We start from the raw sequence: 27,749 nt of genomic DNA, 5'->3' as shown, positions 1-27,749 counted from the left end.
TCAATTGGATTTGTAGTAGGAACTTGCATCACTGAAATTCGCTATTACCTTAATAGTCGTTGTAAATGCACTGTACATTATAGTCATCATAAAGAGGATCACGAAGGCGATAAATGTTGCAGGAGATCTGACATCCTCATCCAAGATTTCTAATATTTCTTCACGGACTGCACAGTTATCCAGGTCTTCCAGGATTTCGGAGATTTCTGGAATCAATAAATACGCATTATTGTTGACATTTTTTTTGTTGTGGAAAGACAAAAATAGACCAAAAGCCATTGCAAGGACATGAAGCGTGAGTTACGAGGGACATAATGCATTAGAACATTAACTGTGCGAATATTCAAAGTTGGTCGATGAGACGAACTGCAAACCCTTCCAGGCATTTCGTAACCGAGAACAGTCGCAGACACAAAAAAGAAAATCTGGGCTTCTGCCCGTATCACTATTATGTTTTACATTATCAGCCGGGGTGACTTCAGATTCTCTTTTCTGTTGTAAAAATTGGATTGTGGTTCACGCGGCGAACTCAGAGAAATGGGATACTGAGACAGTAATAGATCGTTTTGACATTGAAACATCCGTATTCGGCAGCTGTATGACCCATTCCCTTTGAAAAAATTAGTTAACAGAAAATTCTCAATTTCCGATTTCAGTGAAACAATTGGTACAATGCAGCTAAATTCACGGAAGTGAGGTCAAATGAGGCAGGAAACTATCATGCACTTAGGTCTTGGGTTGAAGGATGATATTCACTTCCACATTAAAACAGACTCGACCATTCTCCAAACGCGCCCCTTCCACATTCCCATAGAGTAAAGGGAACGTATCATTCTATAAATACACATGACGTACCTTTCCCAAGGCCAGTAATCATTTCCTACCATCTGGAGCGCAGCATTCATGCTGGGCTTTGCTTTATATAGTTGCAGCATGCCTGCTACCTCCAACTTTTCCTCTTGCATAACCAAACGTATACTGCACTGGATTTGTTATTGCTTTAGTCTGTGCCATTATTGTAACCTGCATCAATGAATTTCCTTTGCCTCACTGGAACTGCTTCTAAGACGGAAGCATCATGAACCTAATTTTGATCTGTCCTCTAAACTGAACTGACGCTTCAAAATATTTGCCAATTATTGAATATATTAATTTCTCTTCATACGGTCTCATTGTTTACAATGGTGCAATTATTGGGGATGGCGGTAATTTGTAATTCTCCATACTACCAGATGAACTTTTAATAACTGTAGTGATGACTCCTAACCAGAGTTCATGGAGCCCTCTCCGAGCAAGACTATAAAATCTTCTGAGTCAATACTCAGTAATCTGCTAACGAGCCGAGATAATAGGAAACTCGCTTAAATATATCACCATAAAAGATGCGAATGAGAATCAGATTCCGGTTTATTATCACTGACATATGTTGTGAAATTTGTTGTTTGTTGCAGCACTACAGTGCAACGACAAAAAAATGCGAAACATTACAAAACTAAATAAATCGTGCAAAAGACGAATAATAAGTTCGTGTTCATGTGTTCAATGACCGTTCATAAATCGGATAGCTGAGGGGAAGAAGCTATTATTAAAACGTTGAGTATGGGTCTTCAAGCTGCTGTACGAGCTCTCTTATGGTAATAAAGCGATGAGGGAATATTGCTGATGGTGATGATCTATCTAAGATGCTGTTTATGATATATCTTAGAGTGCACTTGGACTCATGATGGTCTAATACGAGAACGTGGAATTGACTTCTGGCGCTGTACAGACAGCCGTTTAGAAATTAACCACATGTGGCCTCCTCCTTACGGATCGGTTAATGCCTGACATGCAGTAGCCCATTTCAACGGCAAAGACGGCATATTATTAATTTCTAACCCTGTTGGTGTCTTTGAAATAAATTCTATGAAATCTATTTTTAATGTTTTAAAATGTATTCATTTAATTACTTTAATTAATTGAAGGGATATTCATGTATCTAATATCAGGCATAATTAAAAGGTGTTAAAGGTTATTTAATCGTATGAAAGAGCACCAGAATGATACAGGATTAGAGCTAATAGGATCAGTCACATGATACTCCGTTGCCAGTTGATATTCACACGGCTCACACCCCAGCTTTAGAAACCAATTCTTGAGCTCCATCCTGCATATAATGCTGCAAAAACTAAGTGCGACCACAGACAAAATCGGGCACAGTTGGGGCAGCTAGATGCAGGAAGCTTCGTCTCCTTAATTTGGATTTATTTAGAATTTCACAGGGCCCTTCACGGGAACGTTGCGGGACAACATTTAACAGCAAACATCTTCAGTTTTTACAATAGGTGATATTAAAAAAAAACTTTCGTTGGATTCAGCTCTGCAACTCATGTGGAGATTCGCAAACAGTTATTGAAGGATATGCAATTTTTGGGATCTTCACATGGAGGCCAATGTTTCCACCAAAGTGCCCAGAAAGAGATCAAGGGTAGAGTAGAATGAAGATGTAGACCGGAAAGACCAGTCTGTTGAAGATTTAGTTTCCAGGACAAATATGTTCCCAGGTATGCCTTCACAGATCAGATACTCGTGTATGTCAATGTGCAAACAGAGGATAAACCAAATAGTTAGAACACGCTTGCAGAGTCTAACCCTGTCAGGAGAGCATCAAAACTGTCATGGGTGCTCAAACAATTGCACGGATAAACGGTTGGGTACCTGCTCATTTGAGGAAGAGTAAGAAGCAGATTATGACGAAGAGCATTGGACAGTGAAAGCTAATACCTCCTTCCGTTTCAGCCAATTACCAAGAACAGGGATGGTGACAGGTTAACGATTTTGGAGGGTATCTTTTTTAGAAGGGTTTTAGCCTTACCAATACTAAAGTGCATTGAAAGCCGGATAAACAGCGTCAGAAACCAAAGGAAACATGGAAGAGTGTGGGAAAATTAAAATCACTATTTCTGTGGAATCTGATGTGTTACCGCTTAAAGCAAGCAAAAATGCATCGTGTATTCACAAAGAAGATGAGGGACAGGAAAATATTCCCTCGCGAAACGACAGAGTAATAATCTGAGACTAAGAAGAGAGATTATTACAACACATTTCCTAACGAAACCTGGATGGACAAAAGCGAAATCAGAAAAGCACCAGATTCAATGGAAATTTTCCACCATTATTTTGAGATGATGTCTATCCACCTTTATTTCCATAGTTCTGTTGAGAGATAACTCATGCACGAATGAGCCACGTAAGTCAAATAAGTCCTCGAATCCGATCTAACAAGAACTGTGAGGATCTGTTTCACCTGATGAATTCTCGCTCGATCCACCCCGCCCCCCATCTCCAACCATCTCCCCGCCGCGATCACGGTTTGTGAAAAGCGAGAGAATGGAAGTGTGTCATATATTATAGAGTTGTCGCACAAAACTGAATCCTGGATTACCGCTTAATTGCAAAGAGAAGAGCACACATCGGGAAGCCAAAAGGTTTAAATTCTGCATTTATTTCAATGTAAAGCTGCATACAGGATAAATCAAAATCTCCTATCTATTCAATAGCTGGCTAATTTCTCCGAAGCATTTTCAGCGTCAAAAACCGTAGCAGCATTATGAGTTGTTCATCACAATTTTCTCTGACTGATAAGAATACTGAAATATTTCAACAGTTGTTGAATAATTTGAAGGGGGACTGTGGCTTTTGATAAATATGGGATTTACCTAGTCGGCAGCTCAAACAGATACGAATTTAACGACAACTTACAAAGAATTAGCCACTGATCACGAATAACGATACGCAGGATTTAAAACTGTCCGTTAGAACGAGTGACACATTAACGAAAGTAGGTTTACCGTGATATTTATTTATACTTCTGACTAAATTCGTCGGGAGGGATGGATGTCCAACCAAACAGCTGAAGGTGGTCCCCTTCTCCCAGTCCTCTGCTGTCACCCTCAGTTTGCTGGCAACTGAGCTGGAGCCGCTTCCCTTATCCATGTCAGGTTGGATGGAATATCCCGAATCCAGGTAAGTGTCATTGGCCATCCAGACTATGTATATGTCATCTGGGTAAAAGCCGGTGGCTAGGCAAAGTAGGGACGTTGTTTTCTCGGCTTGAATCTCGTCCGATGATGGGTGCAGTAAGTGGACATTGGGACGTTGCATTTCAGTAACTGGAAGGATAAAAGTAATCGATTAGTAGTTTTCTTTTCTGACCTGAGGATCACTCTTCATTCTGTATCTTCAGCAGAAACAGGGTGGTGAATAATCTTTGAACTCAACAAATGAGATGAAAGTTTTAAATCAGTGCTTAACTGTTCTCCAAATAAATAATGTTGCGTGCACTCGTTATTGATAAAACTACCATTTATAATTTTGCTCTTTCATTTCTGTGAAAGTGACTACATGTTTTCTACGCAACGACGGGGGTCTTAAAATTTATTGTTTATTGTTATTTGTTGAACGGCAAGCAAAAGATTAGGGACCATTCGATTTTTCATTCAATTGACTGGGTGATGAATGTCAATGTCCCAAACTTTATTTCATGGGCTATGTTGTCTCTGAGCGACGGTTAATTGCGCTTACCCTTAGACTTTTTTGTGGAGATTTTCAATAGTGTTGGCAGTTCACTGTCTTTTACGAAGCACAGATATTCAACTCCACTGATCCACTCCTCCACGCTGACCTTCAAGCTTGCTGACGATGGTGTATTTACTTCCCCTCCACTCAGGACCGGGAGTCTCTACTCCATCCATTCTCCGACTCCCATTCACTCGCCAGGGGACGTTGACGTTTTGTAAATTGGCGTAAACCACTTCAGAAACAACGGTTGCTCTCTTATGTGTCCAAATCTCTTCAAAGGATGGTTTTTGTATGATGGCACTAATGTCGGATGCATGGCAATATTCTGGCAACGAGAAGTGGGTATGGTAATTTTTAATCTTTCATGTCCAAGCTGCGGGTAATATCTTCTGCAACCAGGTTACAAGAAACTGATAATCCCACTTACTACTCACTTCTCTCCGATTACCTCTGCTTCGCTAATAACGCCCTTCCGCCTTATGAGCTTGCTTCCTCTGTCCTCTTTGGATAATGTCTTCAATAATATTTCGGTTCAGTTATATCACAGAGCAAAAATTAGATTGACAAAAATTTAACAGTGACTAATTTCTGCCGTTCCGGGGATGCGAAGGTTCACCCGTCAGAACAACAGAATATTTAGAGCAAACATTGCCTAATCGCCAAAGTCTGGCTGCCGCGGAAGTGATTAGCATAATATGACCAAATTGTTTCTCTCTTCCAATCCTCAACTTGATTATTAACCAATCTTGACGAATAGGACAAATACACGGCAAATTATACTCAGTACCAACTGCAACACTTGACTGCGATTTCTCCATTATGGACAGAGTAGATTGCGCTTAGAAATAAAACAAAACATAAAACATGCCAATGAATTCTAATAAAGAGCACTGTTCGATGTTTAACATTGTACACCATCATTTTATGACTACAGAAATGACTCTCATCTGTTCAATATTTTCGGTTATATTTTGTCGAAACAATTCCACCAGAAACAGGAACACGCCCCATTACTTTCAAATTGAAGCGGTCATTCTAACGTCGTAAATTATCACGTGCCGGAAAATATAATAGAACGAACATATTCTCAGTGCGTTCTTGCCAAACAAGTTATCATGTATATTATTAAAATATTCCGCAATGTAAGCACGGACACCGACGATATTTACTTTCCAACTCATTCCAGAAACACAGTGGCATTTTGAAAGAAATACAGTAAAATGTGTCCATATCTTTTAATGGTGCCAATCCGATAGAAGGCAATGTGGCAGAAATTGTTTATGGGGCGATCAGAATAACCACGATTGTGGATCTGGTGTGAGCATGTGAAGAAATACCATGCATTAATTTGCATGACTCCTAAAATGTCATGGCGCACATTATAAAATCTGTCATACAAGGTTTCCATATATTTTCATTTCCAGAAACTGTCGGGATATTGTAGGTGGCTGGGATGGGGAGGGGCAGCAAAATGCATTTGCATGTGAGGAATAAAAGTGTGTGGTCCAGATAATTTAAACGGCAAATGGATCTAAACGCAACTGAGGGCGTGGCATAAAGATCCGCAGAAAAGATACCCTATTAAGGGTATCTTTAAGTGGGGTGATTTACTGTCAAAATATTCTCTTCAGCCTTCATTCAACAAAATAGCAGCATCTTAACTTTAATTTCCTATTTGTTTTCTTGCAACTGCGTAAGCAGCGGGAGCCTCATTAAAATGTTTAAAAAATGCGAGCTGAATTACCCCTGCACAGATGGTTTGTTGCTACAGACACCACTAATGTCGTCAGACGTGTGCTTTGAAAATGGACATTCTTGCTAGACCACCAGAATGTGTAAAGGTCAACCAACTGTTTCACAGAGATCTTGCTGTGTTCTATTCAATCCTTACGTAATCAGAAGCACATAATTGGCGACTTCCACCTGAAAGTCTCCCCTTGGTAAGTTTGACTTCTTTGGTCCATTGAAACTTGCAAACAGCCATAGTGAATTCAGCAAATATTTCAGGTGGGAAATTGGACCGTGAAGGATGAGTAGTTCGCTTTCGAAAGGTACAGGCCTTTAACGTTGTTATTTAATTCCTTTTCTTTTGGAATATGGGTGCAGCTGGTTAGACCAGTATTCAATTGCCACACATGATTAAATTGACCAGGTGAACTACATTCTTGAAATGTTGCAGTGCTTCTGGTGACGCATAATCTGCACTATAGTTGGGTAGGGTCGGGTAGGGAGTTACAGTTTGTAGACCCAGTGAAGCTGAAGGATAGACGATATATTTCAAAATCAGGACACGGCGCCCACGGAGGAGAACATGCAAGTGAAAGCATTCCCTTTTATCTGCAGACTTTGTCCATCTTGTTGACCGGGCGCTGGGAGGAATTGTCGGTTGCGTAAATAAATAACATCTGCGAATGTTGTATATGTTAAAGGGTACAGCAGCTCTGTGCCACTGGTGGAGGAAATAAGGGTCTATGGTCGTGGAGGCTGCTAATTATAGGGAATCGCTGCGATCGGTACTGGAGCCGCAGCTACTATCAATCTATTTCAACGACCATAGTGAGGGGATTTGGTGCAATATATTCATGATAGCTGAGAATACAAAGTTGGTGGCATTATGGGCTGTGAGAAGTATTCATAGAGAATTTAGTGGGATGTGGACGCTTTGAATAACTGGGCAAGTACTTTAGCGATAGAATATGAGGTGGAAAACCTGAATACATCGAATTTGCGAGAAATAAATGGAAAGATGGGCTATTCATTAAATGGTTTGAAAACAGTTGGTGGTCAGAGAGGTCTGCATGTTCTTGTGCATGAACTATTGAACGTCAAAAGCGCATTGTTACATCTCCATCTGTATTTTAGCAGATATATACTGCATGTTACTTGTTACTTCCATTCCGGTTTAGAATGTGGGAGAGATATCCATGCAAGCAGACGCGGACAGCCTCATTTCCTGATGTTCTGCGAATAGATTTGGTAAATATGCATTTGTATGCGAAAATATGATCTTGCCTTGGAGAGCCGTTCTTAAAATAAGCAGCTGAAGGTAATTAAGCATTGCCCTGAACATCTCTTACGGTGATGTCTTGGTGTTTGGTGAACTAATCTCCATTATTTTTGTTGTCCATTGCAGATTTCAAATTTAACAGACCGACCTGATGACACACTCATTCAAATGCTACTTGATGTCACCTTTCCCCTTGAATTAAGATCTTTGGTAAAGTTCGAATCAATGCTCTGAGAAGTCTGGTCTTCGCGTGGACCCAGCGAACCCCAAATGTGGAATTAGCGAGCAGGTTTCTGCTGGGTAATTGAAGCTTTGCAGTGATTTGGAACAGGGTGACTGATTGTCAATTAATTGGATTCTAATTGCCTTACTTTTGTGGGACATAACGACCAGTTATCTGCCTGGCGGGGTACTTCTCTGTGCGCAAGTTGTACTGGAACAATTTACATCCTCGGCTTGTTCTGGAGAGCAGTACTCCATTGCTGGAGGAGTGACACTTTATTTCATGTGGCATGGGATGTAATGGTCCAAATAGTTAGATCATTTATATTGACTTTATATCAACATAAGTACTATATTTCAAGCTTTACCATAACACTGGTACAGCAGGAACTCCCTGCTGCGCTAATGGGTTCTCCTTGTCCATCACGGATGGCACGAGGAGATGTTGCGGCGTCAGGACTGAAGATTATCGAACCCAAGCGAGAAAAATGTGCCAAAAGTGGGGATTCACTCTCAATACTGAAGAAATTTGAATATTTCCCTCCCCCGCAGAGAAATTATTTGTGCTCGAATATTTCAAGATAGTTAGCAACAGAAGTTAAACTAAAAAAAACGAAAATTGCGAACACAGTTATACTCGTCGTGTCGAATTCACTCCATTCTCACTTTGTTTCTCCAGTGACCGGAATTTTAAAACAATGTACAATGTCTCCCATTGATTAGTGCGCCCACTTTTCTATCTAATCACTGAACAGTGTGCTTTGAATATAGTCTACGGTCGCCAGTTGCTCAGCAGTGAATTCAAAGAAACTGGATTTGGTCCTCACCAAGCTATTCACTCAGCACATAGTGAAGATTTATCACTAAACCATCTTTTAATTGCATATTAGTTATAAATAAGCTTATTCATACCCATTGATCACGTGCTACCTCACGATGAAGGAGTCTGATGACAAGTGTGATCCATTAGTCGACATTCCCAGATTATATTCAAAAAGGCCAAGGATGGGTTCCATCTATATTGTCATTCATCAGTTAATACCCACACACATATATCACGCTTTATTCCATTCGGGTCCTATCACTCGTGGGGAATATTAATTTTACATGCAGTTAGTGTCCCTGTACTCAGCAGAGATCCGATTATATGTGTGGCAGCTAAGTTGATATTCATAAATGTTATTTTACCAGACCATCAGAGACGTCTAATCACTACAATCGTATGATAAAATGGTCCATTCAACCTGATCAATTCAGACTGTTATTGGATTTTACCTGCAGACTGGGATGTAGAGCGCGGATTGGATGTGCGAATTTGGTTAAAATGTCCTTACCTTTCCGGGTCTTGATGCTTCTCATCACAGTGGATTTTGAAGGCGGGTGTGAGACGACACATGAGTATTTTGAGTCCTTATTCCAATCGTCTGTAGTCAAATAGAGGAGGCTTTTTGTGCTGAAAGTCATGTCCTGCTGAAGTACTGTGGGTAAGGTGGTAGCGTTCGAGAGGAATGAAGATCCGCCTTTCTGCCAGTAAATGGTTTTGTTGTCGGGATATAACCCTGTTATCAAGCATATGAGTGTAGCGGTACGCGCCGTTTGAATCTTCTCTGGAGACGGGGGCAAGAGTCGGAGCTTTGTTTCCACTGGTTTGGCTGCAAGAGAAGGTCAATGTTAATATTCTGAGAACCACCTTCCGGAAATGTGGTTGGAATGAAACACTGGAAATATCCATCAGGACTTATGAAATCGAGAGAAGGAAACAATATCCCCTTTTCTATTTGAGAACGTCGCTAACTATGGGCTGGTCCAGTTGTATAATGCAAATGGAAACTGTGGTGAGCTGGTTATTTGTTAGTGGGAGGCAAACGGTGGTGGTGATGATGATTTTCTGTTTCGAAATCTTACACGAGTGGCTTACCACAAGAATCAGTCCTGACACCTTTGTTGTTTATGATATATAATAACGATTTGAATGTGTCTATACGACATATAGTCACTAAACTGACAAATGACACGAAACCTGGTCGTGTTGTTGATATCGAGGAACGGCTTCTAATGCTACAAAAGGTGAAAGATTAGAGAGAAAGTTGGGCGGAACAATAGCAAGTCGACTCTAATTCCAACAAATGTAAGTCAATGCATTTTGGGAAATAAGAAAGTGGGTACGCCTTACACAGTGAATGGTTCAGCATTAAGGAATGTTGATGAACGGAGAGACCTTGGGGTTCAAGTCTATAGTTCCCTGAAAGTGACAACACAGGTGGATAGGGTGGCGAAAAAGGAATATGACATGTCTGACTTTGTGGATCAGGGCATACATACAAAAGTTAGGAAGTTCTGTTGCAAATTACCAAACAAAGGTGAAGCCTCACTTGGAATATAGTGTTCATTTCTGGACACCACACTATAGGACGATTGTAATTACTCTGGACAGAGTGCAGATAAGATTAAGTAGTATGCTAACTGGATTCGAGGACCTCCGTTGTGGGGCGGAATTGGATAGACTGGGCTTGATTTTTCTGGGGTGAAGGAGATAAAGACCCGATAAAGACATATACAATTATTGGCTACTGTAAATTATCCACAGTGTGAATATGGATGGTATAATCTGTGAGAAGTGGTTGGAATTGTGAGGAAATTAAATAGGATTGTGCTGGAATTCATGTAAAATGGGTACTTGACGACGGGCTCGGTTTCGATGGGCGGTAGAGCTATTTCTATGATGTAGGACTCCATGCCTCTTACATTTAGGTCAATAAAGAATAGGGAAATGTGCACCGTTTGTGAGAACTTTCCTCTTTCGCCCTGAACATGAAGATGCCTCACCTATGCTACCAGCGTCCACCCCTCTCAACATCATACCTGTTTCGTTCTGCATGTTACTGCGTGACGTCAAGCAGTTTATGTTGTTGTTTCAGTATCTACATTGTTTTACATTTCTGTTGTTGTTATTGCACCCACCTTTTGTCTTCCCTGTCCGCTATGATATCGGAGCTCCTGAATGATTTTGCTGCGCCGAGCACGAATATTCTGCCCCACTGTCCCACTCCGCCACACTGCTGGTCAAACGGCCGACTGTCAAGTATTGGTTCCTGACCTTCGTTGTTTGTTGGATTTACACACCAACAATCCTTTCCTTCCCATCCACTGTCCAAGATATCAGAACCTCGTCTGAAGTTGTGGCGATCACTTCACACAGCAGGGTCGCGGTTTTGTTGATCCAAATTTCTTCAACAGTCGGATTGCTGAGAAATATTGCAAGTTCTGAAATCCACAATTGAGACCAATATCTACTGATGACGGACCGGATATTTAGCATCGGTTTCAATTTCATCTTCATCTGTTACGTGATAAGAACTTAAGTTGCCACTTATTCATTGTTAACATGCTTACGTCGTCATTTCGTGAACCCTTGAGTCAGATCATGGAAATGTGCAACTCTACTACATGAAAAAGGGAGAAAAATGACAGAAAGTGAATTACATAAAGTAATTCAGAGAAAAGAGTAGAGAAGGATGGATACAGCTAGGCACCCCCGGCAATAATGAAAATGACAAAGTCCAGGCGTGGGGAAGGGGTTTGGTTTGGGGCAGAAAAGCCAGAGGGGTGCAGATAGGTAGACAGATGGATCGATAGATAGATAGATAGAAAGAGAGAGAGAGAGAGAGAGAGAGAGAGAGAGAGAGAGAGAGAGAGAGAGAGAGAGAGAGAGAGAGAGATGTGGAACTCAGAGAGATAGAAGGTGGAAGTTCCTGTCAGAGGGAACGTGACACTAATTAAATCTGTAGTCCGAAGATCACTCGGCCTATTGCGTCCAATTGTTCCCTGAAATTTCTTCCGCTGTTAACATGTCCTTCGTCTTTCATAAAAAAATTATAAAGAATGAACGGTTTGGTTGTAGTTTTACTGTGATTAGTCCCGTGGTTGCCTCGCCACCCTGTGAATTCCACCTAGCCCATCACCACGTACTTTCTTCCTTTCATTTGTCTCTTCTTCGACCGTTTCGTTTTTGCATGCCCAAATCTTATTACCAGGTAACAGATGCAACACATTAGCACAAAATGACGAGAAACAGACCCTCAGTTTTAAAGAATAAGACATCAGATCTCCCCTGTGTTTGTCGTTCAAAATGCTGGATTCCTCAGAATTGTCTTCAATAAACAAATGCTATTTGACGAATCATCGTGATCATTTCTGTATGTAACAAGATTTTCCTTAACTACAGTTTGCATGAGTTACTTGTACTTAGCACCTCTGATACTTCATGTTTGCTGCCAAATCATTGTGAATTCCCTTCCCGTAACTGCCTCGCCCAAAATTTACATTGACACACAGCTTAGTCTTCACTCGTCCAGTCTTTTTGAATCCATGTCGATATCTGATCACAAAACCCCAACAAATGAAATACTGAAGATGAAAATGGAAATGTTTCATCTTTGATGACTGTTTCTCACCTGACTCAGCTCGTATGTCTTTGTGAATGTTGCTTCTGGTTTCAGAGTGGGATACTTGGCTGGAATACACGGAACGGCTGGCCCATTCCTTCAGCTGTACCTTGAAGACACTTATGGAGGTAAACGTTCCGTCAGAAGTTTTAGCGGGGGACGTGGTAGGAAACCCAGACTGTACGGATTGTCCGTTTTTTCTGCCAGCTCACTCTGATGTCTTCCGGTTCGTATTCGCTGATGAGACTAATCAGTTTCACAAATCCCTTTGCTCTTTGTTCGTCGGTTGCAGAGTAAACGAGATTGATTGTTGGTGGAGTCGGTTGTTTTACTAAAATTAACAAAAATACTAAATTCTACAGTTGTGGTTAGACATCTTAAACCGCGTCCTGCCCAATATCCATTCTCAGCTAAATCAAAGTTTAAATGATCGGATCAGTCTTACGTTGCTATTTGTGACCTGCTGGGTATAACCTGGTAGCTGCAACATTTCATAAATTGCAAAGGTGATTACACGTCAAGAGGTCTGTTTTCGATTCTAACGCTTTGGCTGAAGTGGTAATTAAAATCAGGTATTTCGTTTCGTATACTGATATCACTGCATGCAGCTAATTGTTATCTATTTCACTTAATGTTCTTTTTCTTGCAAATTCACCCCCGTACTCTTGATCATCACTATCAGAGAATTACCCGCAGCAAAAAAGAAGCACAAATTATGTCAGGGCTGTGATAAGTAAATACATCGGAACCGTCGCCCAACTGTCCGAATTCCAAAGCATATTATTTTATCGTCTGCGCGGTGGTTGACTCGGTAATTTCTGCGACGGGCAAAAAGGTGTGTTGCGACTTCAGCTTGTTACCATTTTCGTCAAACTGCACCATGCAATTTGACGATGGTTGTGGTGTACTGCAACTGCGTGGAAACATGGTGAGGGTGCAGTGTACCCACAGATAAACGTGCTCACCTAAGCAATTACCTGTTCTCAAACAACCTTGGGCATAATATCACTTGTCCATCAAGAACCAAGTCCATTTTTACACTATTCTTACCATGATAATTTGTGTTCTCCCCACATCCTCATCGACTCCTCCCTGCCCAGCTGCCCCAATTTCTACTTTGAAGGGAAATTTGCAGCAGGAAGTGGGAGGAAATTGGAGCAAACCAGGATACTGACAAGGAGAATGTGTAAACTTGACACAGACAGCACAAGAAGTTAAGATTGAACTGTCGGACAGCGCCTTTACCAGCTGATCCACGCTACCGCCCACAACTGGACACTTTCCCATTTATGAAATTGACGACGAATTAACATTTCCAGCACGTCCATGCTCCTTGAGAAATTTAACAATAATCAGATATGCACATATATCTTATTAACGAGTAAAAGTTGAAAGTATGGGCGATATGACTGGCAAGTCTGCACATCTGATCTGGCATGGCCATTGTGTTCAAAGAAATTTGAGGACGAAAATAATCCTAGAAATGTTCAGCAGCGGTTATTTTTACCATTTTCGGGAAAGAGCAAGTGAATCTGCACCAGCGAAGAAACTCGGCTGCGCCAACTAATGGCGGAAGTAGGAAACGCACTTTCAGCAATCGACCATTCTCGGCCTGTGATTTTATGGGTTGATCGCAAGTAAGCTGAGGCCCGTTCTTTCGTTTATAGTGTCTCTTTGCATCTCAGGTCATTTCAAATTCCTTCGTTCGTTACCTTATTACTCTCAACCTAAACCCAGCATCTCATTTTTTTGACATTGCAATTGACTTAATGATATTTTCGAGAGGTAGGAACTCCACATTAAGCCCAATAATGAATGAAGAATGCCTCCTAATTCCACTACTGAATGTTCCAACTCAGCTGTTAAAGATATAGTTTAATGTTATTTCTTCTTACTGAAGAAATAGTTAATCTTTATCTAAGTTCAGTAATGCTTTGTTCGTCACAAGCATTTCAGTTGAATCATCTGATGCTCCGAATGGAACATAAGCCACAGCATATGGCATAATTTAATCCTTTCAGAACTGGTGCTGCTACATAAAGCTCCACTTCACATTCTAAAAATCCAACATCTTTTTTTAGACGAAGAGTACACAGTTATTTCATTCAGGGTTTTCTTTCAGAAAGAGTTTGACCTTTGGTACTCTCTGCTGGGTGTAGTTTCTCAATGATGTCACTGAAAGTGAGTATTCATTTCTATAGTGCAAGCTTTAATGTTTTTATCGATTTATCAGTATGTAGCGGTTGCTACCGCGGAATAAAACAAGACTCTACTCGGAGGATTGCCAAACAGAACTGGTTTTTTTCCCCGCCTTGTGAGGGCCCTTTAAGGGAGAAAAACTCCCGCCCAAAAAAACCCGGCAATGACGTAAGTCCTACGTCATCAGGACTTTCCTGCGCGCGGGTTCTCCCCGTCGCTCGGAAAGACGAGGCCCGCCGCCATCTTGGGCCTCGTCGCTACGACGCCGCGCGACCCGACTGCCGAGCCGGTTCGCCCGACTAGACGGTGAGTCGCCGCACAACCCCCCCCAGAACCGGCGAGACAGTCCCCAAGGTCCGTGGGCTGTGCCAGCTGCCGCTTAGGGGGGCGGCCTCTGCGTCGTGGCGTGGCAACCTCGACAGGCTGTTGCAGATCTAAATGGGCCGGTTTGAGGCGGTCCGCCGTGAAAACCTGTTCCCTGCCTCCAATGTCCAAAATAAAAGTGGATCCGTTATTCCGTATGACTCGGAACGGTCCCTCATATGGTCGTTGCAATGGCGCCCGAGGTGTGCCCCTGCGAACGAAAACAAACTTACAGTCCCGTAGTTCCTTGGGCTGGCAGGATGGGGCTTGACCGTGCCATGAGGTGGGAATCGGGGCCAAGGCGCCGAGCCTCTCGCGCAGTCTTTGTAGAACTGCTGGGGGTTGTTCCCCTTGGTCCTGAAGGGCAGGTATGAAATCCCCGGGGACAACTAGTGGCGCCCCGTATACAAGCTCAGCTGACGAAGTGCGGAGGTCTTCTTTGGGGGCAGTGCGTATACCGAGCAGGACCCAAGGCAGCTCGTCAACCCAGTTAGGACCCTTCAGGCGGGCCATCAAGGCCAATTTTAGATGGCGGTGAAAACGTTCCACCAACCCGTTTGATTGAGGATGGTAGGCCGTGGTGGTGTGCAGCTGCGTCCCTAGCAGGTTCGCTAATGCAGCCCAGAGACTGGAAGTGAATTGGGTGCCTCTGTCTGAAGTGATGTGGGCCGGAACGCCAAAACGTGAGACCCAAGTTGTGAGCAGCGCTCGGGCGCAGGAATCAGTTGAGATGTCAGTCAGGGGGGTTGCCTCAGGCCACCTCGTGAACCGGTCCACGATGGTAAGGAGGTACCGGGCTCCTATTGAAACCGGCAGAGGGCCCACGAGGTCGACGTGCATGTGGTCGAACCTCCTACGGGTAGGCTCGAACTGCTGTGGTGGGACCTTGGTGTGTCGCTGGATTTTTGACGTCTGGCAGTGCAGACAAGTCCTGGCCCACTCACTGACCTGTTTGCGCAGGCCATGCCAGACAAACTTGCTGGCGACCGGTCGGACAGTAGATCTGATGGATGGGTGCGCCAACCCATGTACCGAGTCGAAAACGCGTCTCCGCCAGGCTGCAGGGACAATAGGGCGGGGCTGACCAGTCGCAACGTCGAAAAGTAGGGTCCGCTGACCTGGACCAACCAAGAAATCTCGGAGCTTGCTGACCCGAGACTGCGGTTCTGTAGCTGGGCAGTTCGTCGTCGGCTTGCTGTGCGTCAGCCAGGGCCGTGTAGTCGACACCCAAGGATAGGTTGTGGATGGTTGGTCTGGAAAGTGCATCAGCAACGACATTATCCTTTCCGGAGACATGTTGGATGTCAGTTGTGAACTCGGAAATGTAGGATAAATGTCTCTGCTGACGAGCTGACCAGGGATCGGAGACTTTGGAGAAGGCAAAGGACAGAGGCTTATGATCGGTGAAAGCGGTGAAAGGCCTGCCTTCTAGAAAGTATCGGAAATGCCGGACCGCCAGATACAGCGCTAGAAGTTCCCGATCAAAAGCGCTGTACTTCAGTTCGGGCGGTCTAAGGTGTTTGCTGAAAAATGCCAAGGGTTCCCAGCGGCCTTCGAGCAGCTGTTCCAGTACCCCACCCACCGCGGTGTTGGACGCGTCTACCGTGAGGGCAGTCGGGACGTCAGTCCTAGGGTGTACCAGCATCGTGGCGTCTGCCAGGGCGTCTTTGGCCTTAACGAAAGCAGCCGCAGCCTCGTCAGTGCAGGTGATGTCCTTGCCCTTACCAGCCAGCAGCGAGAACAGAGGGCGCATGATACGGGCTGCTGCAGGGATGAAACGATGGTAAAAGTTGACCATCCCAAGGAATTCCTGTAGGCCTTTGACTGTGTCGGGGCGGGCAAAACGGCGGATAGCATCCACCTTGGCGGGTAGGGGTGTTGCCCCGTCGCTGGTGATTTTGTGGCCGAGGAAATCGATAGAGTCAAGTCCGAATTGGCACTTGGACGGGTTAATCGTGAGGCCGAAATCGCGGAGGCGGGAATACAGCTGGCGGAGGTGGGAAAGGTGTTCCTGGCGGTTACGGCTGGCGATCAGTATGTCGTCCAAGTAAATGAACACGAAGTCCAGGTCTCTGCCTACCGCGTCCATCAGCCGCTGGAAGGTCTGCGCGGCGTTCTTAAGGCCGAACGGCATCCGGAATTCGAACAGGCCGAATGGGGTGATAATCGCAGTTTTGGGGACGTCATCCGGATGGACCGGGATTTGGTGGTATCCTTTAACGAGGTCCACTTTGGAAAAGATGCGGGCCCCGTGTAAGTTCGCTGCGAAGTCCTGGATGTGAGGGATGGGATAGCGGTCCGGGGTGGTGGCGTCATTCAGCCTGCGGTAGTCGCCGCAGGGCCTCCACCCTCCGGTGGCTTTGGGGATCATGTGCAGGGGGGAGGCCCAGGGGCTGTCTGACCTGCGAACAATCCCCAGCTCCTCCATGTGACGGAACTCTTCCTTTGCCAGGCGGAGCTTGTCTGGAGGTAATCGTCGTGCTCGGGCATGAAGGGGTGGCCCTGTGGTAATGATGTGGTGTCGTACCCCATGTGTGGGCCGAGAATTTGTAAACGAAGGTGCCAAAATCGATGGGAATTCGGCTAGGAGCTTGGCGAAATCGTCGCCAGAAAGGGAAATGGAGTCCAGGCGCGGGGCTGGTGGGCTGATTTCTCCCAGGGGATAGGTCCGGAGAGTGCTAGAGTGGACTAACCGCTTCCTTCGCAGGTCGACTAACAGGTTGTGGGCCCGAAGGAAATCGGCGCCTAGGAGTGGTCGGGCGACGGTGGCAAGGGTAAAGGTCCAGGTAAAACGGCTGCCGCCAAAATGTAATTGAAGCGTACGGGTGCCGAAAGACCGTATCGGTGTACCGTTGGCGGCATTGAGTAGAGGACCTGGTGGCCTGTCACGAGTGTCGCGGCCTGTCGGGGGCAAAATACTGACCTCCGCTCCAGTATCAACGAGGTAACGCCGTCCAGATTTCTTGTCCTGAACGAAGAGGAGGCTCTGTCGGCGGCCAGCCGCCGTAGCCATCAGCGGCGGCTGGCCCTGGCGTTTCCCTGAAACTTGCAGGGTGGGCGGCATCGACGGGCCTCCGCACCCCACCTCTGATGGTAGAAGCACAGCTGGTCACCCGTGTCGTCGTCTGCGTTCCTGGGGCGTGGCTGCTCGGTTGCTGGGGCCGGGCGAGGCAGGCGTTGGGCTCGCGGCCTGGTGATTTGACTGACGGACGAACCGCTCTCGCGCTTGGCCCTCCACAGGACATCTGCCCGGGCGGCCACCTCACGGGGGTTGCTGAAGTCGGCGTCAGCTAACAACAAGTGGATGTCATCGGGGAGCTGTTCGAGGAAGGCCTGTTCGAACATCAGGCATGGCTTGTGTCCCTCGGCCAATGCCAGCATCTCATTCATTAGGGCGGATGGGGATCTGTCCCCCAGGCCGTCCAGATGAAGCAGGCGGGCGGCGCGCTCACGACGGGAGAGGCCGAAGGTCCGGATCAAAAGATCTTTGAAAGCCGGGTATTTATCTTCCTCCGGAGGCGACTGGATGAAGTCTCCAACCTGGGCGGCTGTCTCCTGGTCCAGAGAGCTAACCACATGGTAGTACTTCGTGGAGTCGGAGGTGATCTGCCGAAGGTGGAATTGCGCTTCAGCCTGGTCAAACCAGACGCTGGGCCGAAGGGTCCAAAAGGTGGGCAGCTTGAGGGCCACTGCGTTGGCTGCTGCGCTGTCGTCCATTTCGCGGGTCCAAAAGCCGTTTGGACCGTCGGGGTCACCAATGTAGCGGTTGCTACCGCGGAATAAAACAATACTCTACTCGGAGGATTGCCAAACAGAACTGGTTTATTTTCCCGCCTTGTGCGGGCCCTTTAAGGGAGAAAAACTCCCGCCCAAAAAAAACCGGCAATGACGTAAGTCCTACCTCATCAGGACTTTCCCGCGCGCGGGTTCTCCCCGTCGCTCGGAAAGACGAGGCCCGCCGCCATCTTGGGCCTCGTCGCTCCGACGCCGCGCGACCCGACTGCCGAGCCGGTTCGCCCGACTAGACGGTGAGTCGCCACAAGTAATGTTTTAATCAATTATTAGCCGACAGCCTAACAGATTATGCAGTATTTTCACTACTGGAGGAAAATAAAGGGCACTGAACCTCTGACACAAGTTCTGTTCACCGGAATCTTTCATTCGGAACATTTACAATTTATTATCAAACATTTTCGCAGATTTATTTCTTATCAATACACATTTCTCGTCCGTGGTTATCTATGTCGAACTCCTCCGGATACTCCTCAGCTATTCTTGACTTCTCTCTCCTCTAACCCCCTAACCGCGTTTGTTTTAATTTAAATCGATAAGGCAAGGAATGTGGCCCTAATGTGGGCATGTGGGTTTAGTGTGAGGAGATTGCAGAGTGTAAGCTATAGGTCGGAGCAGAGTGAGTTGAGGATATGTTTAGCGCACAATAGTCGCCATGGACATAGTGTACTGAACAAATCGTTTCATTTCTTTGCAACCCCATGAATCTGCGACCCTGTGCCTCACTTGCTATGTTAGAAACTCGAGGCAAACCCCTTTTAACATCTTTTCAGTTCATTCATCTTTCAAGAGACACTTCCCAATTTCACTTCGTATCAAATAGCGCCCGTAGGTTTCTCAGATGCAACATTCGAACTCTTAGTTTTCTCTACCTTTTCAGAAAAAAATAATTCCTCCATAAACTTAATTATCTTTCCAATAATCTCCCCAGAATACTTCCGGAATTTTAGAACAGTAGTACACAAGGATGCAGACGGACGTTCATCATGGACTTGGTTTGGTAGGCATTTCATCATGCTTGTCGTGTGTATTGTCGAAGGAGATTTCAGGGATGAACTGACGTGGTTGGAACTGAAAGGTGATGAAAATGACTCTTTATGAAATGTGGCATTATTTTAACTAAATTATGACCCTATATCAATCTGAAATCCCTCCCTGTATATTTGAGTTAACTCCCTTACCACTGCTTTAGACACAGGCTGCCTGTTCGCAATCTCTCTTTCCTGCTAATTTTACCGGCGTTGTATCATTTTCAACGAGAAACTCGCATCGCAATGACAGCAGAATTCATCCTTTCTAATATCACCGCCTACTAGAATACCTCAGGCTGTCTGTAACTGACATGGTCATAGATGTCTTTGTCAACATTAATCCCTTAAAGGTAGTGCCTACCCTCTTTAGGATTTGAGAGTGGGGTCGTGTTGAGCAAACTCCGTTTCTCAGTACTACAAATCTGAAATGAGAGTCTTTGTATGCTTCCGGGTCCTTCCCCGAAACAGCATTCAGAATGATTTCATTTATTATCAAAACCTGTTAGTAAAAGCAGAATGGGTTTTCTAGAACTGTATAGTGCACTGATCCGACACCTAATGAGTATTGCTCAGCGTTGGAACTCATCAAATTGTAGCTCATTAGCAGTTCAGAAATATCATAGTCACATGGGGAATAATAAATGCAAAGAAATCAAGATTTCAGCATCATTAAATTAGTCCACTTAACTCTGTTTGAAATGATAACGTGAGACAGGATGATGATGGGATTTACGAGAATACTAGCAGAATTCAGAACTATTATCGACAACGAAAGAGACTGCGTTTGATTCGTTCGTAAAACGGAGGTTGAGAGTATGGTTACGGATATTTCGAGGGGCTTAACTGTGGTAAATATGGGTACGGTGGAATGGAAGTAATTTGCGAAACAGCAGCTGGAGTCCAAGACCATTGATTGGGCAGCATCATCTGGAATTCTGTCATGAAAATTTAAATTAAAATAAAGAAAGAAAACATGTCGTACTATCAGGGACCCCGAATCAATCGGACTGATGTCAAAACATCTCCTGTTGAATAATATTCCTCAAGGAATGAAGGAGTTCCACAATTTGTTCCAGGCCTACCCTTTATATAAATGCATACTTGCCTATGCATTGCTTTTTAATTGCTTTCTCTACTCGGAAGCAATAAGGAAAGCCCGATTTATATCCACATCATCAACGACATTCACGTGACAAAATAATAAATAAATAATAAGAAAGTTACTTTGGTTTTAATTTTCCAATAGTCCAGCTATTCCGGGGTGGTTCTATTAGACAGGTAAAATACCAAATTTATCTCAAAAAGCCAGATCGACAGAAAATAGGAAGCTATGTCAGTTAATCGAGCGCCTGTCATATGGAAAATATTATAAGCTGTTATCAAAATAATATCCCAGAGTATTTAGAAAAAAAGCAACATAATCGGACAAATTCAATATGGCTTTGTGGAAGCGAAATTATGCTTAACCATTTTACTGGAGGTATTTGGAACAGTAATGTGCGCGTTGAATAAGGGGAACTAGCGAATGCACTATCCTCGAATTTCTCGAAGGCATTGGTAAACTGTTGCATCAAAGATTACTACGGAAAATAAAAGGTCATGGTGTGACATATTAGAGTTCACTAAACACCAGTTGGCCACAGAAATCAGAAAATGGGCATAAGTAATTATTTTTCTTCTTGGTAAGGTGTATATAGTGTATATGGTGGAGTGCTGCTAGAATAAATGCTGGGCCTCAACTTTTACAAATCCTGCAAAAGATTTGAACCAAGGTACAGAGGACATATAAAAAGATACAGAGAGATACCACATTGAAACAGGTTGATCGGTCCACCAAGGTCGTGCCACTATTCAACCTGTCATTTACACGAATTCCATATAAATCCATTTTAGTTTCTGCTCCCCACGTTCCCATCAACTCCAACAAAATGCTAACGTTTAATTACTGGGGGTAATTTACAGTTGCCAATTGACCTACTAACCTGTAATCTTTGGGATGTGGTAGGAAAGCCGAACACACGGAGGAAACTCACGCGGTCACTGGGATTATATGCAAACTCCACTTAGACAGCACCCAAGGTGAGGAATAAATCCGTGTCTCTGGCACTGCTAAGCCAGAGAAAATTAACAGAACGCCATCGTTTATTTCAAGGGAATAGCATGCAAAACAGGGAGGTCATGATTCACTGTTATTGAGTATTGTTTACACCACACGTTGAGTATTGGGTGTTACCTTGATCTCCTTATTTATTCGCAGAAGTGAAATGCTGAAGCGAAGCTCCTTCAATGAAAACAACTAAACGCACCGTGACATGTAACAAATAAATTAATATTTTCCAATCAGTATCAAAAAATTTTAAATGGTCTAATAGCTGGAATGGACGGTTTATCTCATGAGAAAATGTTGAACGGGATCGGGTTATATCGGTGTAAGCTTTCAAGGGTGAGAAGGGTCTTGATTAGAACAGATAACATCCTGCCGGGTCTTAAATGATGTGGGTGTTCCAAGGATGCTTCCACTATTGGAAGAATCTGGAGCTATGGCTGACCGTTTATAATTAACGCGTCGCCCATTTAAGACAAGGATGAAGTGAAGTTTTTTTTTTCTCTCTCCGAGGGTTGCACATATTTTGGAACTCTTGAAAAGCTAGAATTGGAACCTCTACAATGTCATTAACATAGAATTAGATGGATACTTGCAAAACTAAGGGGTAAATGGATATCGCAACGAGAACGGGGGAGTGTAGTCGAGATTACAATCAAATCAAACCTAAAACCTTAAGGGCCGGAAATTCCTACTCCTGCTCCTAAAAAGTATGTTTGCATTTTTGTATGAGATGTTCGTTTCAGCAAAGGACTCAGAAGAAAAGTTTTTAAATTAATTGCTCGAGTATAAGTGGGAAATGAGGTGGGGGATCTCATTGAGGATATTGCTGTGATCTGTAACTGACTGTCTGAAGGGCTGATGGAGACAAAAGCACTCATCACATTTGAAAAATACTCATATGCCCACTTGAATTGCTACTGCTTGCAGGACTCACAAAGATGGGACTAGATTGGATACGATTGGATTAGTTGCCTCCTACTGGTTTCTATGTTGCATGCTACTGTGTCATCCTTCAACTCTCAATCCCCTTCACAGTTTACTGAAAGGCACAGTTTGAATGCTAATTCATGGAATTGTTTGTAATATTGTTGTATATTTGAGGCCATGAACTAACAATGTAAAACATAAATACATCTAATATTGGAGCTCTGATGGTCGTCTCGGTGAAACGTGGGGAATCGGTGCTGCAGAGGAGGAATCTGCTTTTATCTATTGCAGGAGATGAAGACTTAGGATGGTTACTTTCAAATGCAGGACAGGAGACATGTTTTGTATATTTCCTTCGACTGAAGATCAGGTGCTGGCATTACACAGCTTCCCATGCAATATAAAGTAGTACAGTAAGATAAAAAGGACAGTGATAACACAGGACCTAAGCTTTCCCAGGGAACCAATGCTCAATACAAGAGGGCATGGCTTTAAAGTAATGGGTGGGAAGTTCAAGGGAGGTATCAGAGGGAGGTTTCTCACCCAGAGAGTGATTGGTGCATGGAATGCGCTGCCTGAGGTACTGGTGGAGGCAGATACATTGGTTCAAGTTCAAGAGATTGTTAGATAAGCATACCGAGGAATTTAAAATAGTAGGATATGTGGGAGGAAGGGGTTAGATAGTCTTAGGCGTGGTTTAAAGGTCGGCACGAACATGATGGGCCGAAGGGCTTGTATTGTGCTGTATCATTCTATGGTGAATTTGGTGGGAAGTATTTAATAAGTTTACACTCTCGTACTCCTCTCAGATGAGCAATCATACCCAGATTATCAGACAGGTTCAAAGAATGGGCTGGGCCTAATGTGATATACCTTCCTTTCTGAAAAGGGTCAAAAACTGAGGGGAATAGATTTATATTAATTGCTAAAATATTGGAAGGAAAGTTGGTAGGGAGCCTCTACAAGGATGCAGTAGTATATACTAACAAAGACTATCGTGTGTATTTGTACATTTAAAGGGCACGTTGGGTTAGATGGCTTCCAACATGAATCCAAAACAATGAAGATCCCGATGAAGTTTACGAGCAAATACGCTTGCACAAAAGATCTTTAACGGGTGTTTGAAATGAAGAAAGATGAAGCAAAGAAATGACAATGAGATCAAATTATTTGTCTGGATGATGAAGAAAAATGCAATTATAACATTGCATCACTCCTCATTTGTCCCATGATACCAACAGAGAAAGGAGTCAGGTTTAGCTTTCACTGGGAAAGAATTCCTTGGACGTATGATCTTTCAGTTGATCTAATAAAGATGATACCCCATTTTTCTGCAATGCTTCTATTGTAACCATTCTCAACATTCTCACCAACTGTTCACCATGACAACAGTTTTATGTTCTGAGCTGCAAAACGTTCTGTGTAACGCTGAGACGTTTTGCATTAATTGTCTGGAGCTACTCTGAAATGTTGACATGTCATCCAGTTATATCTGGAGTGTAACTTATCTTATGCTCGATTTCAGTGCGGTGCGCATTAACCTAGAAGCATCTAGAGGTGGCGGAGACCCAGGTTGTGTACTGCTTTAGGACTCCTGCATTGATTATATTAGATACGGTGACTGTTCCAGTTTTTTTATGCAGATCCACCTTTCTCCTTCCGCTGCCCACCCTGAACTCTCCGATGTTTCATACTAAAATATAATTAGGGTGATCAGAAGTCAAGCGATTTTTGACAACAGAAATCCTGCTTTATCCTTTGCTTCCAGACGCGGACTGAGTTCTCAGGGTTATTAGATCATGATTTACGTTTCTAAATCGAAGACTGCTTATTTCATTCCAGGAAAAGTAACCATCTGTTTTAGCAATGAGTATGTACTTGAACATCTTCTTGAAATATCAAATAATGAAAATACCGTTTAAATGTCCATGGATCCCTTTCTGCACTAAAACGTATTGCAACTTGAAAATTATCTGCTATTCGGATCCATATTATGCAAAAACATCCACTTCAAACCGAACTGGGAAACTGGGTTCCTTGAATACCAGTGTCCCACCTAACTGCAGGTCCTGTCTGTGACAAGTGATGAGCTAATCCATATTCACAAGTGGCAATATATGATATATATACCTTTATATCAATGCAGCAGGTAATAGTGTAAAGTGAAGTTTTTCATGTGGCAGGGTGGGGGTGCGGGGTTGTCGTGCTGCTGGGCGACGGGAATTTCTTTGCTTCATTTTGTAAAGTTACTCTAAGTTCAGTTTACTTTTTTTTAGACCAAGAAGGTTTTATCTTTGTTGGGAGAAAAAAGACGCACATTTACTGTATTCTGGAACATCTGAGTGAGTAAATATGTTTCTACAACCTTTTCAAATAAGCATCCTAAGTAATTAATAGGTGTTACTAATATATTTATGTTTGAGGGTAAATTATATGTTTTAAAGCACGTTCGTCGTATTCTCGAAAGAGGTTATTTTTATTTTTTGTTTTAAAGTTTAAGCCCATTACACTGAGGGAGAATCAAACCAAGGCTTCAAAAAGACAAAATCACAATACATTGCTCGTTTCCCGATATTTCAACGAGAATATTAATTAATCGTTTCTCCTCGAGAAAAGAAGGACATGGCGAAAATGTAATAAGAGAGGTCACTTACCAGGTTTCACTGTCAGCTTTGTGACAGGTCCGTCAGAGCGTTAAATACACAATGATTTACTTCCTAGTCGGCCCATTTCAAAGAATAGTCGTTGAAACTGAATTGTAACAATAGGTTCTCCATTATAACACAGCTGCAAGAAACAAATCGATGCTTTGTGATCGGTGATGAGTCTCTGTTTCCTTCAGTTTTCATCCGTCCAGATCCCTATTCCGTGCAGTATAAGCGCATATGATACTGAAACTGGAATTGCGTTGAATGAGCACCAGGGAATGCGGGTAGATTTCAACGAAAAAAAGAACTGAAGTTAATTTTCTTCCGTATTAAGTAGTATCCTTGAGCGGAAATAAATATTTCGTTATCCCATTCACGAGTAGCTGAATATTAAAAACTGTCTCGGATGTTTGTGCTATGGCTTGAGCTCCTGTGGTAGCACGCCCACATCAAATCACACAAGCATAATAACTCCACTGTTGCAAAGATCGCAGAAATCCATCCGATATTCCAAAGTGCTACATAAACGATGTAGTTGATGTGGATCAAATTGTTGCATTGACTTCTTGGAACTTTGTGGATAATTATAACTCTCAGCCACACAAGTATCGTAGGAAATATCAAGACTGTGTTATTGATATGATTATATCATGTATTAAGTATTTTCTCAACTATATAGAGATAAGGCCCTGTAATGGCTACCAGTTGCTTGCAGAGGCAAGGAATATTTGGCAGTAATGAGCGTAAGTTACCGAAGGAATTGTTTCCGTTAGCTTTGCATTATGAACTTCGGAAGGGGTTTATGCAAGATGGGGGTTCAAGATTCATCACTGTGATGTATCCCAAACACACAATCATAAAGGCTAGTACGAAACGGCTCCTTGTACATTATTACAAGATCCCGATGTCAAGCGGCAGACTATCATCCATCTTTATCTCACAATACTTCTGGACAACTTTTCTTCTACAACCAACAATTCTTAGTAAATATGTCTGCATTTTTACATTCAGCAACGGGTGAATATTGGCCTTGCTCCAATTACCAAATGTGTTCGTGGTTAGTGAATGACAGGTTCCGTCTTTTCGAATACTGTGACACATATCACAGTGGTAGAAGCCACTTCAAAAAGGTTTCCATCTGCATAGCTCTGGGGAGAACAACGACTAAATGTGCCGCCTTGTTTATATGTGGACTGGTAACTGTCACCAGTCCATTACAAATCTGCCCTCGTCCTTCACTGTAATCAGGTACTGCTCAATAATGTTCTTTTCATAAGAGCGACACAATCAAAGTTTCTTCCGCGAGAGATTTTCTCGTGTTTTTGTATTGACGGGTGCTCAGATTCAAGACTGTGATCTGTGCCTTGCAATAATACGTGGCAGTGTCTTCAACAATCAGCTTGCTGATCTTCAGGGAAGAAGACTTTGCTCCCTTGTTGACTGATTCAGCATATCGACCTCCAATCGATAGACTTACCCAATCCTTTTGACCTGCATGTTGGCGGAACCAGCTTGTAGCATGCAGATCCCAGCTAGCATCACGTAAAACACAGTTGATTGTCAGAGTGTCACCTGCTTCTCTTATTACCTCTCTTGGTGTCTGTTCTACCTGTGCACTGAAGGCATCTGAAGGGAGAAAAAGAAAACATATTTAAAACACAGCATATCTGTGGCAATACAAGATTTAACAGAGAATGGAATTTGTATAAGCTGGACGCATCCGCACAACAGTGATCATCAACCTCTATAAACAAAATGCGCTTACTCGGTAACCAAGCTAAAAATATCGAAACCCAGAAGACGTTCATTGTTCCTTCACGACCTGAAAATCCGTTGAACAGAGAGGGTTCTAGAACTGAGCGCCGACTGCCTGTGTAACCACGTGGATCTCAGCAAAGACTTTATAAGACTCGAGAGGCTTGGCTGATTTGCATAATGCGAAATGAAAGAGCATCGACTGCGAATACAGTTCGACTAATGATAAGCATTATATGCAACATTTCCATAATTTAATCGTTGGACTCTGTGGTGCATTAACGTGAACATGTAGATGGAGATATCGAGAATGATCTTCATTGCCTAGTTCCATCTGCACTGAAAGTATTTCCATTAACTTTTGATTTTATAGTCTGGGGGTGCTTTCCCATGAATACATTACAGGTTTCCATGACAAACTATCAACTTGAGAGCGCAATACTGCAAAACCACTTCAGTTAATCACCAGTAATTTTAAAAAATATATAAAGTTTATTCCAATGTATGTAAATGTATTGAGGGCCTCCGTCCCCCGTTCGTTCTTTTGTTATTCACCATCGGTGGTCAACATGAATGTGAGGCCAGCCGTGGTAATGAAATATGACCCCAAGTTCAATTTCAACTGTGGCATTTTCGAAATTGGTGACTTAGTTTGCCATGTACTTCAATACTAAGAAAGCAATACACAAGAAG

General features: G+C 43.3%; 1 pseudogene; it reads right to left on the bottom strand.

Annotated features, from left to right (window-relative positions):
* Window positions 1-27,109, bottom strand: LOC127576966 (Ig heavy chain C region, membrane-bound form-like; annotated as a pseudogene).
* Between the last annotated feature and the right edge of the window lie 640 nt (window positions 27,110-27,749).

The sequence above is a fragment of the Pristis pectinata genome, chromosome 12 (assembly GCF_009764475.1).
Source record: "Pristis pectinata isolate sPriPec2 chromosome 12, sPriPec2.1.pri, whole genome shotgun sequence".
Classification (NCBI taxonomy): Eukaryota; Metazoa; Chordata; class Chondrichthyes; order Rhinopristiformes; family Pristidae; genus Pristis; species Pristis pectinata.
This window is presented reverse-complemented; position numbering and strand designations above follow the sequence as displayed.